The sequence below is a fragment of the Nicotiana tomentosiformis genome, chromosome 7 (assembly GCF_000390325.3).
Source record: "Nicotiana tomentosiformis chromosome 7, ASM39032v3, whole genome shotgun sequence".
Taxonomy (NCBI): Eukaryota; Viridiplantae; Streptophyta; class Magnoliopsida; order Solanales; family Solanaceae; genus Nicotiana; species Nicotiana tomentosiformis.
The window spans coordinates 97,835,258-97,852,788 of NC_090818.1; the positions used below are offsets into that span (position 1 = coordinate 97,835,258).

Sequence of the window (17,531 nt, forward strand, 5' to 3'; positions counted from 1 at the left end):
TCATTTATTATTTATTCTTTATTACTGCTCTTACTATTATTTATTTCGGTCTTGCTTTTTGGTTTAAGAAACAGACAATTCTCCATTCTAATATGTTTAGAAAAATGTTTTCCTGTAGTATATTGATAAGTGAAAATTATTTCCTTATAGAAAAATATTTATTAACTTTTCTAATGTTTAGTCTCACATGTCCACCCCGACCTAGCCCAATGAGGCCAGCAGGCTAACATGGATTAGGCTGGACAACCTTATTTTAAATAGAGCTCATCTAGACTCGAAGACATTAGTCAAAAATATCAAGGATATATATGTGCAACATTAAATATCCCTTAGAAATCCCAATAAAATAGTCCACATTTTTTTAGTGTTGGGATAAAAAATAACAAAGCATAATGTGAAAGTAAACTTTGGCGACGGTAAATCAGATAACAAAAAGAAAAATGTCAAATAAGACATTATAATTTATTATGATTTGATCAATTGACCTACATATGATTTATCACTAAGATAAAACAAAAAGAAAACTATTGAGAGAACAGTCTTCCCCTAAATAAAACTCTCTTAAAAATTACATTGTATCGTGTATGAAGGAGGTATCCTTAATTTATACACGTCCACAATCTTTTTCTCCAAGAAAGGGATCTGTCAAATATGGAAGAGATCTATATTTTTCTTTTATGATAGTGACGAGCTGAAACAAAGGTCAGCATACAATACCAATAGCCAGCAACAGTTCATAACAATATAATGAAAGTAACACCAATAATAACTCAACAATAAAATGCTCAACTCATATACAATTTCGGAAAAAAAAATTAAGTATTTTCTTTTCAAGTATAACAGTAAAACTCAAATTTTTTACCGAAAATCACCGAAAATATGAGTAAGTCTGAAATCTGTGATTTTTCTCAAAAACTTTAATGACAGATAAAAAATTTTATTATCAGATGGCATGACGAAAAATACTTCTCTATGCCTACATATCAATTATGTATGTCTAATGCAATGCATCACAGTGATGAACTCATGTACTTACACTCTCAGAGTACTCAATCTCATTGTCTCGCATTTTCACTCATCACACTCAATATTCAACACACTCAGTAACTCAGCACTGTACAGGCAGATTCAGCCCAAATATAAATGACAACTTGCACACAGTCACTCAGTACTGTATATGGATAAGCAACCCAAGGAAGATCCATCCCAAATATATATACATAATAGCTAACATTCAGTCACTCAGTACTGTACAGGGCCAATCCAGTCCAGGGAACTCCATTCCAAATATAAATAAATAAATAAATAAATAAATAAATAAGGCAACTCCATGCCCTAGGAAGTCTATCCCAAACATAAATAAATAAGGCAACTCCATGCTCTAGGAAATCCATCCCAAACATAATGTCATATGCGCTCACTGTGGGGGGTGCAGACCCCGGAGGGACTCCTTCAGCCCAAGCGCTATAATAAGCCAATCTGGCCTGCCGCGGCGTGCAGCCCGATCCTATAATAATAAAGCCTATAAGGCCTTCTGCGACGTGCATCCCGATCCATATAATAATAATAAAGCCTATAAGGACAGCTGCGGGATGCAGCGCGATCCGTATAATAATAAAGTATATAAATCCAATATGGCTTGCTGCTGCGTGCAGCCCGATCCCATATTCCTCACAATCAGGCCCTCGGCCTCACTCAGTCATCAATCACTCCAGTCTCTCGGGCTCACAATGTCATGAAACTGGCCCAAAATAATGATATGATATATCAATAAATAACAACATAGACTGATATATGATATGAATGTATATGACTGAGTACGAAATTACAATTTAAACAAATAATTCAACAGCAACATGACCTTTGTGGGTCCCAATAATATTGGCATATAGCCTCAACATGATTCTTAGATCGATTTCCATAACACATGAAAGTACATGGACAATGCCAAGATTATTTGGCTACACAATTTCACGGAATCAATTACGTCACAGTTTCTATGGTACACGCTCACACGCCCGTCACCTAGAATGTGCGTCACCCCCAAACAAATCATATAACACGTATTTTCGGGGTTTATTCCCTTACCTACAAGTTTAGAAATGCTACTTACCTCGAACAAGCCGAGTCCAATATCGAGCAAGCTAAACAATGCTCCAGAAAGTCCATTATGCGAGTACCAACCTCGGAACGGCTCAAATCGCTATGATTTTCTTGAAAATCCCTCGAAAATAAGATCCCCACAAATCGAGCTTTCTTAATTCATCTCTTTAGTGATATTAAAACCTCCCACTACTTTTACAACTTCAATCTATATCAACATAATTCAATTGGACCAATATTAGTAAACACATTTCTAGATATTTGGTCATTAGTCAATTTATCAAACACCTAGAGTATATAGCATTTTACTACCTCTAGTAATGGTATTTCTTCATCTAACAATCCCTCATTCCTACCAACAAGAGATACTAAATCATCCTTTGTCTACAAACAACCTTCTTTAGCAACATTAAAATCATCACCGAATTCACATCCACCCAATTGTTACTAATTAATTCATTACAGAATCTCTACAACACCCAATAATCTAGTTTAAGTATTTTTGGCTTCCAAGCACCATCCAATAAGTGCTAATACTTATTTCTTTCTCACATACTCATAATAAATCCATGCATATATGTCTAAGGGTATAGGATTACCTTTTGAAAAAAAATCTTGCCAAAAACTCTCTTTTGAGTTGTTGAAGAAATTTTTTGAAGATCTAAGGATTTTATGGTGGATTGAGTTAGTTTTAGGGTAAAATTGATGGGATGAAACACCAAATTAGTACGAATTACTCACCTTGAAGATGGGAGGAGTTGGAGGTCTTGAGAGAGTGGAGGAAAATCCCAAATTTCGGCCAAGAGAAATGGGGAAAATGAACCCCGGAAGTGAGTAAATAACATTTCGAGCGCCACAGGTAGCGTGCGGAGCTACATGTGGCCTTGTTTCCAGAACGTAAAAAATCCCAGCGCCAGGGCTAGCGTCCCACGCTACCCTGGGCGCTGGTGATGGGAAATCTTTTCTATTTCTCCCGAAAATGGGCGTAACTCTCTCATACGATGTCTGAATTCAACGATTATTTTTCCTATGGCTCCGTAATTTCAATACGGATCTAATGCTTCAATCAACACTGAATTTGGAACTCATTTGCTTAATGTGATACCACTTAAGCTTGAAGAAACGGCATCGAAACATTCTAGAAATATCTAAATTAAATTCTGGGCATACGCCCGAGTCCAAAATCACCATCTTGACCTAACAGAATCATCAAAACTCCATTCTGGAGTCGTTTTCACAAAAGTCAAACTCCAGTCAACCCTTCTTTTCTTTTTTTATTTCATCTTCTAAAATAATAAGTGTTCTTTCTCGATTTAATTTCAAATCATCCGAAAAACTAAACTCGACCACACATGCAAGTCATAATACATATTACGAAGCTGCTCGAGACCTTAAGCCACCGGACGGGACGCTAATTCTCAAAATGACAAGTCGGGTCATTAAATTCTCCCCTTCTTAAACATACATTGGTCCTCGAGCGTGCCAAGAGTTATTCCTAAACCTTCAAATTATTGTCCCACCTTACCACGCATATACCCGGGGGTGATACCACGCCACCCTATTCCATATAGGCCTGACAACACCATGATTGAAGATCATTACTTAAATCTTAGTCCGTAAACCTTGAAATTCAATTTCCTACATTCAAAAATTCTTTTCAAGACCCGAATCTCATATCTACACACTGTATAAGTCTGAATAAGCTGTATCAAGCCATAACTATAACCCCACTCATATAACATACTACACAACTCGCATTCTCGCAGCACCATTTTCGATCACTGTAACTACTCCAAACCAACCAAGTACTAGTATTAAACCCCACATTCCACAGAATCTCATTCCAAAACCTTCGTAGACTGACGATAATGAAAGAAATATACAGGAACTCACAACCACTCACCAGATCAACAGGTCACAGAGCTTTTCCTCATTCAACATGTACCATAGCCAATTGTTTGAGCCGAATTCTAAATTATTCTTCCAACACGCTGTAATCAAACCTGGTAGTACCCATTCTAGGTCCAATGACCTTATATTATCAAACAAAACTATTGCACAGATACACCACACCAATATAACTCAAGCCACAACTGCACAATCCGTGCACCCAAAAATAGGAAATATCTCAAAGAAGAGAGTCGTTTCGCAAGTTCAACAAGCACCACTACAACCGCAATGCTATGAGCTCATCATATATAGAAGAACTAAGACACACGAATCTACTAACGGTAACCAGCTCTTTTAGAGCTCACATTAGCATCACCCGCACGGACAACTCACGTGCTATAGTATCAATATCTAGACCCGCACGGACAACTTACGTGCCAATAACATAATCCGCCTGGCATGGTCACATGCCTCCAGTCCGAGCATATTATACAAGAGCAATCAAATAAGTACACATGTATATGATAAATGAAATAATACTTTTATGCTCTTGGACTGATATAAATAACACGCCATAGAGTAGGCATGTGCAAAGTGAGCTATCACAACTAAATTCGGCAAGTTAACATAGAAATAGCAACTACCAAGGTTATTCAAGGAATTAGCCTCTTTGTAGCCTCTTTGTAACCACAAGTATAGCCTAGGTAATTCTCAAAAAAGGTACGGATACAAGAAATGCTATAACTTTATGCTTAACAGTCAATTTTAGGCATATCATAGCCTAAGCACTCTTCCATGTATGAATACTTGCCCCGATACCCGCACATGGGCTCAAACCTCACATATATATGCGCACTCGTAGCACGTAGCTATCACAAATAATTAACGCAACTAGTGCCTCTACTGAGTTTAAATAAAATGCTCACCTCAAATAGACCGCAACCCTGAAACAATATGCTTCTGAGAACTCCCAGTCTCCAAATTCATAGAACACATGAATCACCGTAACTTATCTCAACTCCAGTACTAGAATGACTAACATATCTTTCATGCACGATCATCCCACGAGGAATACTTCTATAATTATCTCGTGCCACATAGCAAAAATATCAGCAGTCGATCAACCAAGCGAATACCGCAATACCAACAAAACATTTGTAAGTCAAAACACAGTGTGCCTTCTGAAATGCGCACCCTTCTCAGGGATTACCGAGCAGTTATAACATTCATCTAAATATCTGAAACTGACCATTCTGTCCAAAATTTGTGACCTTCCCTTCAAAATTGAACTGTCATCTTGTACATGTAAATCTTAATCCCGCACAACACACCACATCTATCATGCCATCATGTGACAAGCACAAGAATCTCATTATTAACTCTGGGTCACCAGCAAATTACATACCCGATCAGTTAGATTCCTTCCTCTTGCTTCCTTCCAGGAGAAAATCACAATACACAACATGTTCCGCATACCGGTAGAAAATATATATTTCAAACCATGGTAGAAACCATCAAGAACACTTTAAAATCTATTTGCACATTAAAATCCATTTGAATTCCTCTAACTCGACCAAGCCACACAAGTTACCAAATCCAAGAATATTTCCACTAAAATATTTGTAGAGCCTCACCACATCATAGGTACCCAAAGAACCGATCATACCATACTGGTCCAGCCTACTACTCAGTCGTCCTATTTTCTCCGAGTTTCTTCTGAATTACCCTAAAGTTGGCACTTCTCCTTGTCAGAACTCCACGATCCTTACCCAAAGCTCACTACAAGACATCCTAACATAAAATCACACATCCCTAAGGCCCATAAGCCGTTGTATTCTTCTTAAGCACCCCCATAAATACCACAACTGAGACACCCACTCTGAAAGACCTTATGTGAAATTAAAATTGTTCCTCTTTCCTTTCTTATACTGAAATGTAGAAATTAAAATTGTTCCTCTTTCCTTTCTTATACTGAAATATAGAATCCATAGTCATATAGAATTAACGCAAGCCCCGACACCCTCCAATGTAACTAATTGATTCTAGCGATATACAAATCTGAAAAATTCTCAATTGCTTACATATAAATCTTTAACTCTTTAGAACCTTCTTGAGAGTCATCCACTCTGCTCAAATCTAAATTGCTCCACCCAAATGGGCCAAAAGAACCTAGGAGTATTTGTTATATTTTTAATAAATAAATTAAGGTTAATATGATCAATTTGATTGTTATTTAACGCCAAAAGTTGAATTCATAATATGTGTGAAAACAACCAAAAAAATCAATTAAAGTGGACCGAAAGGAGTAGTCTCTTAAGGAACATATAAAAGAGAAACATGACAACTAAAATAGACGGAGGGGAATATAAAAAGAAATGATTTCTGATAAAACAAAATATTCACCATGGTTACTTCAATAGAAAATATAAAACAAACTTGAATACACGTTATCTCATACTTAATCAAGGATCAACTGAATGACAAAGAACTACTAAACTTAGTGCACCTCTGTTGAGCTGCCACCTTTTCCGTTGGAGCCTGCTGTCCTACACCTTGATTTACTAGAACAATTTCCTGTCCAGTAGCACCTTGTGTTGCATTATGCGTTGTAATATTTTTAACCCTATTGTTTCTTACTTCTTTCCATTGTTCCCCAACATTACCAGCAATTTTACCACTCTATAAAATCATGAGTGGTTGATTAGAATTCTGCCTATTTTGATCAATACCTTGCCCACCTTGAACATCCTGTACATCTTAGTGCACCTCTAATAACACCTAAGTCCTGCTAAACTTAGTGCACCTCTAATAACATATTTGTTGTTCTAATAGCAATAGTCTTCCATATTTGCCCCTAGCAAAGAACATATAGAAATCACTAGAAATAACGTCATTCATCTTTAAAAAATTCTTGAACGAGATCAAAGATATTTTTGCTTTTGATGGAAACTAGACTCTCCTTATAACTTAAAGCCCATGTGCGATCATACACTATTTTAGAATCAAGTAGATGTGTAATTTCATGGGTTTTTGAGTCATAGATTACAAGAACTTCGTCTTTTGATAATAAAATAATCTTATCATGACCCCACAAACCAATAGGACAAGATTTAGGTATTGTAGGTACCACATTCAGAACTTTAGTCCACAACCTTTCGTCGCTCATTAGCCATACATCAATCTGATATGCAAAAATAAAGTCATTGATATCCTTGCGCACTAGCAGGGCAATGGACTCCTTAAAGAGAGTAATTAAAGCATCAATGACACCTGATATATTAGGCCCTGGAATCTCACCAAACACTTCATTTTGCACCACTGCTTAATGTACTCCAATAATAAACTCCATTAACAGTTTAACACAGGTTGAGCACAAGGAGAGTTTTCCATGTATTGTCAAAGCTGCATGAATGCTAGATTTCTCCAACAGTCTTTGCCTAAAGAGTAAACGGCAGCAAACACACGATCAATGTTCCAGTACACTTCTTCATTCCAAAAATTCATAACGTAGATCACTTTGTAATCTTGACTTAATGGATCAAACCCAAAGCCAAATATATCTCTAAAATGACCGCGAGGCATGCTGATTTTGATGTTATTTGGTGGAAGTGGCCTAAACTCTCTTAGAGTTGGGTTCCACAGAGCCAAACGATTATCAGAAGTCAACGTTTTGTACAAGAAATATATACCATTGACGGGACCAAAGATCTCAGTCAATTGAGTAGGGAAATCACACCGGGCAATATTTTATTTTCTCAGGCCGCAGAACAGAGTTGCTTGATTGTGAGGGAATGTCGCAAAAGTGTAATCAAAGACGGGTTGGGTTTTTTTCCAAGTGATTGAGGTGTTCTCGAACAAAAGAAGAACTTGTAATACCAATTCTTGCGCACACAGTTGAATCGTGATAGAGATTCCACAGGTAGCCTCACTAGAATCTTTGTTACCAAAGCTTCTGGCAAAGAGCGGTAATTCTCCATTCTGCTTGTTTAATCAAATTTTGATGCAAAAATTAGCTGCAAGATGAAACGATAAATTTAGGGGGATAGAATATCCCCAAAAATGAAGCTATCTATTAACAAATTAACTACAAAATGTTGATTATTTATCCACAAATTGCCGAAGGACTCACAAAGACAAAAATTAACAAAATTAACTACTCCCTCCGTTTCAATTTATGTGAATCTGTTTGTGGCAATAAGTTTAAGAAAAAATGAAGATTTTTGGAATTTATGGTCCTAAACAATTCAGAAAGGTACCAAGAGTATTTGTGTGGTTATAAAAGCTTCTCATTAAGGGTAGAATTGTAAGTTTAAACAAAACTATTTCCAAATTTAGAAAGAGGTCATTCTTTTTGGAACGAACCAAAAAGGAAATAGGTTCACGTAAACTGGAACGGAGGTAGTAGTACATAGATATGATACAAGAAGATGTTGGAAGAAACCCCATCCTAATTCTAAGATTCATGGAGATGTGCTTAGAGATAGAGAAGAAGGGTGAAGAAGAAGAAGACCTAGAAGTCGTGACTGTTCCGACCAAATGCTGAGTTCGATATAACCCAAGTTATACTCAGCTCAATGTTTGGGACACGTGGACGACTCACATCCCTTGGATGCGTTTATGATAGATCAATTATACACCATCTCATAAAATTGATACTAAAAGCTTCCTTCCCTCACGTGACTAAAATGTGAGGGAATATAATTTGTTATAGGAATAGAATATTTTTGTTATTGGTGGACAAATCAGAGTAGGAAAATTGTACATAGCCTCTTTCTTTTGCTATTCTTTATTGCATCTGTAAGTATATATATATATATATATATATATATATATATATATATATATATATATACACACACATGTACAAAGCAATGAATACACACAGAAAATTTTTCAATCAGATTTCTTCTTCAATTTCGTACATGGTATCAAAGCAATAATCTCAATCCAACAGTCCAACCATCAAATTCATTTACATCAGATTCATTATCAAAATCAGTAACCTAAAATTCCTGAGACAATCATCACATCTACTGGTGGTGCGAACAATGTTGCAAAATCAATCAGCTATGATGTCAACCACCCCAGTCATCTCAACAACTCCGATTCACCTAGAATGACGCTAGTCAACACTATGTTTGATGGAAGAGTATACACAAGATGGAGGAGATATATTCTCCTGTCTTTGTCAGCCAAGAAGAAACTTGGTTTCATCAATGGAGCCTGTCAATCTCTAGATCTGAAATCTCCAGAGCATGAACAATGAAGTTGTGTGAATGACATGGTCATCTCTTGGATCCTAAATGCTCTCTCAAGGGATATTGCAGATAGTGTGATATACTCCAAAACTGTAAAAGAGTTTTGGGACATCCTGGAGCAGAGATTTGGGAGATCAAATGAAGCCAAGTTTTATCATCTGCAAAAGGAGTTAGCAGGATTAGTATAGGGAAACAGTGACATTGCAGGATACTTCACTAAGCTCAAATGACTGTGGGATGAATTAGATACCTTAAATGTTATCATATGTTGTTCATGTGTTTGTGTTTGTGAAGGAAAGGCAAAGTTGACTAAGTCCCTTGAGGATCATAGATTGATCCAATTCCTAATGGGATTAAATGACATCTGTGCACAAGCAAGAGGAAATATACTCATGATGAACTCTTTGCCTAGCATGGATGTTGCTTATTCACTTCTCTTGCAAGATGAAAATCAAAGAGAAGTTTATGCAAATGCACATTTTAATTCTGAATCAGTATCATTCATGGCAGTTGGAGAAGCTTAATTCTGAATCAGTATCATTCATGGCAGTTGGAGAAGCCAAGCAGCCTAATGCACAACTTCTAGCTGAATTTGCAGTTTTTATGATTACAGGACATGTGAAGAATTATTAGAAACTTAGAAACCAAACACAAAGTGGAGCAGCCATAGCACCCAAATATAAAAACTCAGGACAAAAGTTTGTCAAACCTCAGCAAAGGTTTAAAGGGAAAAAGAAGTACAATCCAAATGTGTCTTGTACTTACTGTGGAACAACAGGACATACACAAGAAGACTGCTATAGAATTATTGGATTTCCAAAAGATTTTGAGTTCACCAATCACAAAGGTTATCAGAATCAAATTAAGGGAAATGCAGTCCTAACACATCAGGAACATGAGAATTCAACATGACAAAGCACTGAACTCAACAATAGTAATTCAGCAAGGAACAAATTGCAGAAATGATGCACATGTATAAGCAGGCAAAGTTAGCACAGTCAGAAAATACAGGAATCAATGCTAATGAAGTTGCTAGTACTATTCTAAAATACTTAGGTTTAGTGTTTACTAGTCTAAAATCAGACACCTGGATCATTAGTTTAGGTGCCTTAGAGCATATGTGTTTTGATCCTAATTCTTTCATGTTTCTAACTCCACTTCTTGTACCTTTAAATAACAGTTTACCTAACTCTTTCAAGGTGATTGTTACTCATATAGGTAGTATTTCTATTCTGAGAGGTCATATCTTGAACAATGTGTTACATGTTCCAGAATTCAAATATAACTTATTATCAGTTCATAGGTTTTGTGTTCAGTTCAAGTATGATGTCCTATTCACATCTATTGTGTGTGTATTGCAGGGCCTTTTAATGAAGAGTCCACAAGCTTTTGGTGAAGTTAGATAGGGACTCTACTTATTGGAGCCAAGAAGGTTTAAGTCTAAGGGTCTATGTAGTAGCAATGTACTTTCAATTTCACAAGGAAGAAATTCCATTTCAGAGTCTGTTTCTAGTCCAGTTCAAGCTAATGCTACTTCTGATGTTAAACTTTGGCATGTAAGATTGGGACACCTCCCATTTTCAGCAATGAAATATTCAGATTTCCTTCATTTTAAGTCAAATTCGGAGTTTATATGTGATGTTTGTCTTAAGGCTAAGCAAACCAGGAATCCTTTTCCAGTCAGTAGCATAAAATCCAAGCATATTTTTGAACTTATACATGTAGACACATGTGGACCTTATAAGTCAAATACTTACAATGGATTCAGATATTTTCTTACTATATTAGATGACTATAGTAGAAGAACATGGACATTTATATTAATTGCAAAAAGCAATGCTTTTCCTATGCTTAAGTCTTTTCTGTCTATGGTTGAAAGGCAATTTAATGTGAAAGTCAGAATGATAAGATTTGACAATGCATTAGAATTGGGTAAAGGCACACAAAAGGGAGCTTTCCAAGCTTCAAAAGGAATTCTGTACCAACTGTCTTGTGTAGCAACTCCTCAATAGAATGGGATTGTTAAAAGGAAGCATAGACACCTCTTAGAGATTGCAAGATGGTTAATGTTCCAATCCAAGCTACTTATGTCATATTGGGGTGAATCTATCTTAACTGCCACACATCTTATTAATAGGATGCCTTCTAGTGTTCTTAAAGGAAAGACACCTTATGAGGTTTTATTTCAAGAGAAGCCCAAGTATGGTCATTTAAGGAATTTTGGATGCCTCTGTTATGCTTCTACATTATCCCAAGGAAGAGGCAAGTTTGATGAAAGGGCAACAAGTTGTGTTTTGCTTGGTTATCCCCTTCATCAGAAGGGATATAAGCTATTAGAGTTGTCCACGGGAAGAGTATTTGTGTTAAGGGATGTGAAATTTCATAAATCACATTTCCCTATTGTTGAAACCAACACATCACACCATCATATATTTCCAAGCTCAATATTTACTACAGAACCTACCTATTCACCTTCATCACATGATCAATCCTTACCCATTTTTTTAGAACCTGAAGTTTCTAATATTTTCTCCTCACCATCACCAAGATTTTCATACACCCCTCCTCATCACCAATTGTCTCCTAGCCCATTTCCTTTTCAACTTATTCTAGATACACCACACACTAGCTCAACTGTTTCTATACCTAAGCAACCTACACTACTGAGAAAGTTAGGAAGAGTTTCCAATTAACCAACCTACTTGAAAGATTATGTATGCAGTAATATCATGTTCACAGATGTAGTAGCATCTTGTTTCACTCAACCAAGTAAGCCTAGGGAATATTGTTTCTCTTCTCTATCACCCAACAATCAACATGTGTTGCAATCCCTCTCTACTCTCACAGACCCTAACAATTTTGAACACACTTGTCAACATCCAAGTTGGATAGAAGCTATGAATTTAGAGATTAAAGCTCTAGAAGATAACCACACATGGGATGTGGTTGAATTACCTAAAGAAAAAATAGCTCTACCTTGCAAATGGGTGTACAAGGTAAAGCACATGTCAGGTGTAAGAATTTAAAGGTTGAAGGCAAGGCTAGTGGTCAGGGGGGATATACAAAGAGAAGGAATAGTGTAATGACCCGAACGATCATTTTGAGCTCTAGCGCGTCGTTTGGCATTTTGAGGAATTGAGTAGCTTCACTCCAGGTATTATGACTTCTACATGTGGTCGGAATTAAATTTTTAGAAGTTCGGAATGGATTTGGAAAGAAAATTTCTAATTTCGGAAGCTCTAAGTTAGAAGAATTGGCTAATATTGGACGTTTGAGTAAACGACCTCGGAATCGGGATTTAAAGGTTTTAATAGGTTTGTATGATGATTTTAGACTTGGGCGTATGTTCGAGTCGAGTATCGGGTGGCCGGGGAGTATTCCGATGCTTATTACGGAAGGTTGGCATTTTGAAGGTTTAAGAATTTTCTAAGATTGGGTTGGAGTGGATTTTGAGGTTATCGATGTTCGATTGGGATTTAGAGCCTGGAAATAGTTCCATATGGTGAATTTGGTCCAAGGAGCATGTCCGGAGATTGATTTGGAGGTACGTAAGTCATCCCGGCATCAATTGGCGAAAATTGGAAATTTGATGATTTTCAGGTTGTTTGACCGGGAGTAGACTTTTTGATATCAGGGTCAGATTCTGATTTAGGAAGTGGGAGTAGGTCCATAATATCAATTATGACTTGTGTGCAAAATTTGAGGTCAATCGGACTTGATTTGATACGATTTGGAAATTTATAAGTTTTATTTGAAGCGCGATTCATGATTTTGATGTTGTTTGACGTGGTTTAGGGCTTAGACTAAGTTCGTATCATATTTTATGATGTGTTTATATGTTTTTACGGGTCCCGGGTTCCCCAGGTGCGAATCGGATTGAAACAGATCGAGTTTGGACCTGGGAGGAAATGCTGAGGCAGCTGGTGTCTAGTGCAATCGCACCTGCGTGAAAAGGGCCGCAGGTGCGAGCCCATAAAAGTGGCCTTGGGGTCATAGAAGCGGAGGTGCTCTGGGACTGGTCGATCACAAGTGTAGGTGATGTAGCACACCGGCGGAGCCGCAGGTGCGATCACGGGCACGCAGGTGCGGAACGATACTCAAGCTGGGGAGACCGCAGGTGCAGAAGTTTTTCCGCAGAAGCGAAAAAATGCTAGCCTTGGGGGAGTCGCATCTGTGAGGAAGCTTCCGTAGAAGCGGTCAAATGACCGCAGATGCGAAAAGTCGTTTGGGCAGTGAAGTTTTTATAAAAACGGAATTTGGCCCATTTTGTTTCATTTTCACTTAGTTGGGGCGATTTTTGGAGAGCTTCAAGGGGAGATTTTCATCAAGCAACACAAGGTAAGTGGCTCCCACCTGTTACAAGTTAAATACATGATTTGTATAAGGATTTAAACATGGAAATTAATAAAAATTATGGGGTTTTTGTGGAAAACTTAGAATTTGGTAATTTTGGATTTTGACCACGAAATTCGATATGGAATTAAGAATAAATTATATATTTGAGTTCGTGGTGTTATGGGTAGAGTTTATCTTCGAAAATTTTTAGAATCCGGGCACATGGGCCCGAGGGTTGATTTTATCAACTTTTCGTGCAGAGTTGGGAATTATTTAAATTGATTAATTATGAATATTAGAATATATTTTGATTGGTTTGCATATTATTTGACTAGTTTTGGACCGACGGGCATTTGGTTTGAGGTGCTGAGAGGCCTTGGAGCCGGTTATGGAAATTCAGAGCAAGGTAAGTCTCATGTCTAACCTTGTGAGGGGGAAACTACCCCCTTGGTGATATTTATTGTTATGTGCTACTAGTTGTGGGTGTTACGTACGCATGAGGTGACGAGAGTCCGTACGTAGCTAAAGCATATTTATGTCCGGATAGACTTAGGACTTTATCATGTGTTAATTGAATTATTTGAACTCGTTTTGTTGGCTTAATTAATTAGAGTTATAATTGAAATTGATTTAGGAATATATATATATATATATATATATATATATATATATATATATATGCATACATTAGGTCGATCTTTATCACCTAGAGTTGTTGCCAAAGATATTTGATAAAAATAAAAGAGTATAATTATTATTGTGGCCAAGTACTGTATTATAAGCACATGCCTCGTATGTGGTAATTTTTACTTCCTTTCTTGTGGAGAGGGTCGAATGCCTCGGCAGTATATAGATGCATCTATGGATCATGTCATACGTCCCTTGGCAGTGTACACGTTATTCTGGATCGAGCCGAACGACCTCGGCAGAATCGTGCATTATATCGCTAGTAGTTCAAATTTCACGAGCTAACCTTTCCACTGATACCTAGCATTTTAATATGATATCCCTTATTTATTTGATATTGGCACTTGACATTTCTGAGTTGTTAAGGTAGAATTCAAGATTTAGAAATTCGTGCTTTAAAAAGAAATATTTGGAAGATTATGTAACTTACATAATTACCCCATCACTGTCGTATGCTTAATATCTGCTCATGTTTTATTATACTGTTTTATTGGACCTTTAGTAAGCGTCAATGTCTATCTCTCGTTACTACTTCTCCGAGGTTAGGCTAGATACTTACTGGGTACGGGTTGATTTACGTACTCATGCTGCACTTCCGCACTAAATGTGCAGGATCTGACAGGTTCATTTGATGATCACCTTGGCACGCAGGCGCACCTGTTGAGGAGACTTTATGTTAGTTGCATTTTCAGGCTACACATCGCAGTCCTCCGAGTCTCCATTGTACTGCTTGTTTTATTATGTCCTATTACGTTTGGGACAGATGTTATGTTATTATTCTACTCCTTAGAAAATGCTCATGCACTTATGACACCAGATTTTGGGAATTTCTGTTGGTTGTTCGTTATTGCAGTTCATGTAGTCATTATCATTTTTCCTTGCAATTCTATTTCTACTATTTAATTAACAAAAAATTATGATTTCAAAATGCTAAAAATGAGAAATGTAATTGATTAATCACGATTGGCTTGCCTAACGGCGGCGTAAGGCGCCAACACGACCTATAGTGGATTTTGGGTCGTGATAACTTGGTATCAGAGCGTTAGGTCCATTTAGGTCTCACGAGTCATGAGCAAGTCCGGTAGAATCTTGCGGATCGGTACATAGACACTTGTAATTATCTTTGAGATGCTACAGGGCTGTAAGGAGCAATTCCCTTCTTGATTCCTCATTGTGCGATTTGATTCCATTGAGGATTGTGCATTTAGTTACTTCCTACTCAATCTTATGCGACACGAAGCACTGTTATCAATTGGGCATCGAGGAGTTGTAGTGATACTACAGACATGGTGCAGGATGTTTTCCCTGCATGTTTGGGCAAGCTATTGTCGTCGCCTTGCGGAAGGATGTTCTTTGTTCCAGCTCAGTATCTGTATTTCCTATGGTTTCGAGACTGTTCATGAATTGCTACGATGTCTATGCATTGTTATTACTCAATGTTGGTGTAATGGTAAGGTGTTTGGTTATGTGTCAAGGCAGTGAATGACTCGAAAGGAGGGTTTCTTAGTGCATGATTTAGAGGTTCAGTATTTAATTCTAGCAAAGGAAAGGAAATCGGACTATGGATGTTCAGGCTTTGGTTGATGGAGTAACAAAACTTGAAATTTTCAAGCGTGGTGGAATTCTGATTTGTGGTGTGGCGTCGTCGTCCTTGTTGGAACACATTAAGGTCTGCCAGTGTTATAGTCTTCTTTGATTTTTGCCTTCGGGGTAGGGTGTTGCGAAATGGTGCCTAAGATACGGTTATCAGAGATAGCGGTGTGTCGTGTCTCCGAATTGAATTGGTGATTATAATATTGATGGCTCGAGAAAGATGATCTTCTAGGAGGTTTAGAGTGGGTAGCAATTCATTCGTTCAGGTGCTACAAATAGGGATTTGATTTGAGGCAACAGCTGGGCAGCAAAGTATGAGGGAAGACATGGTAGAAAGTGTTTCGTGATGATTGAAGTACTAGCAGGTCAAGTATGAAAAGCAGAGGTTGAGAAGTTGCTTAAAGGAGATGATTCAACCGAAGTAAGAGTGGCATATTAGCATATGGATTCTATGGTAGGATAATCGCGTGCCTTGAGAAAGTGTAGAACAGTTTGGGAATCGTGGTGCAGGGTGATTTGGTCTACGGATTTCATTTGGAATGATGGTTACTATACGAAGAAAGATTGAATATGGCAAAAAGGAGTTTGCTTGAAATGAAGAGGGGCGTGAAGATTGATTTATCGTTTCAGATGCAAGATGACTTGAGTTTGGAAGGCATTGTTGAACTTTCAGTTGATGTCAATAGGGAAGGAATAGACTTATACAATTGGTGTGCGAGCATGGGCTCAAAAGAATTTCACTGATTTCGTGGCAGTTGAAACCAGTGCAGCGCCGTTGGAAGATGTCTGCATGGAATTCCACAGGTGGGTTATCTCCTGCGAGCAGGTTAGTGGTTGCATGATGTTGATGGAGCTTCTGTGAAGAATACTATTTACTACCTAGTAAGAGGTTGAATATATGATTGTGACTAATGATTCAGAATGTTCATGAAAATCTTAACAAAAGACTTCGAGAAATTTGGCGGGTTAACAGTGCGAGATCATAGTAAATATGATGGAGGAATCATTGTGGGCTCTATATTATGTGATGGTAGCTTAAACCTAAGTGGTGGAGCCCTATCGTCTACGATTGGATCGCGTGGTTGTCAGCTTGTGCAGCTTCTGGTTATCGGTGCATTGGTGGATTATTTGTGACTAAGAAAAGGAAACATCATGGGTAATTCGAGCAGAGAAATTGATAAATGTGTGCTATATTCCGCCTTATAGATTGAGGTGCAGGATTTGGGAAGACTCCGAGTTTATGCTTCTTGTAGATGTAATGTACAAGGAAACGGATTCAGCTGGTTACTTCTTTGAAATTATGTTCATGTGCTAGCAGAGTGGTGAAGTTGGTGATATTCAGGATTAGGTCAGAGTGGGTAACTTTCAACAACGGTTCTAATGGGTTCAAGAATTAAGGTGTAGTGCCTAAGGAGTTCGGGTCCGTTGTAAGGTTAAGGATCGAGTTTTTGCAGTGAATTACAAGCGGGATATGGAATTTTCTATGTTAACATCGAGTATGTGGTGCAGTATTGGAGTAAAGGAAGAAATATCTTTGGATTCACATGAGGTCTTGAATCAGTTGGAGATGTTATGGTGCGCTTGAGAAGGGAATGAGATGGTTCATGGGCATTGAAACGATGTGGTCTCACGGTTCGAGCCACTCGGGATGAGTGGGAATGGAGT

General features: G+C 37.7%; 1 long non-coding RNA gene across 1 annotated transcript; it reads left to right on the forward strand.

Moving 5' to 3' along the window:
• Window positions 1-7,195: 7,195 nt before the first annotated feature.
• Window positions 7,196-10,860, forward strand: LOC117275979 (uncharacterized). The gene is made up of 2 exons (XR_004506206.2): window positions 7,196-7,958; window positions 10,613-10,860. It is a non-coding gene; the product is annotated as an uncharacterized lncRNA (long non-coding RNA).
• Window positions 10,861-17,531: the final 6,671 nt, after the last annotated feature.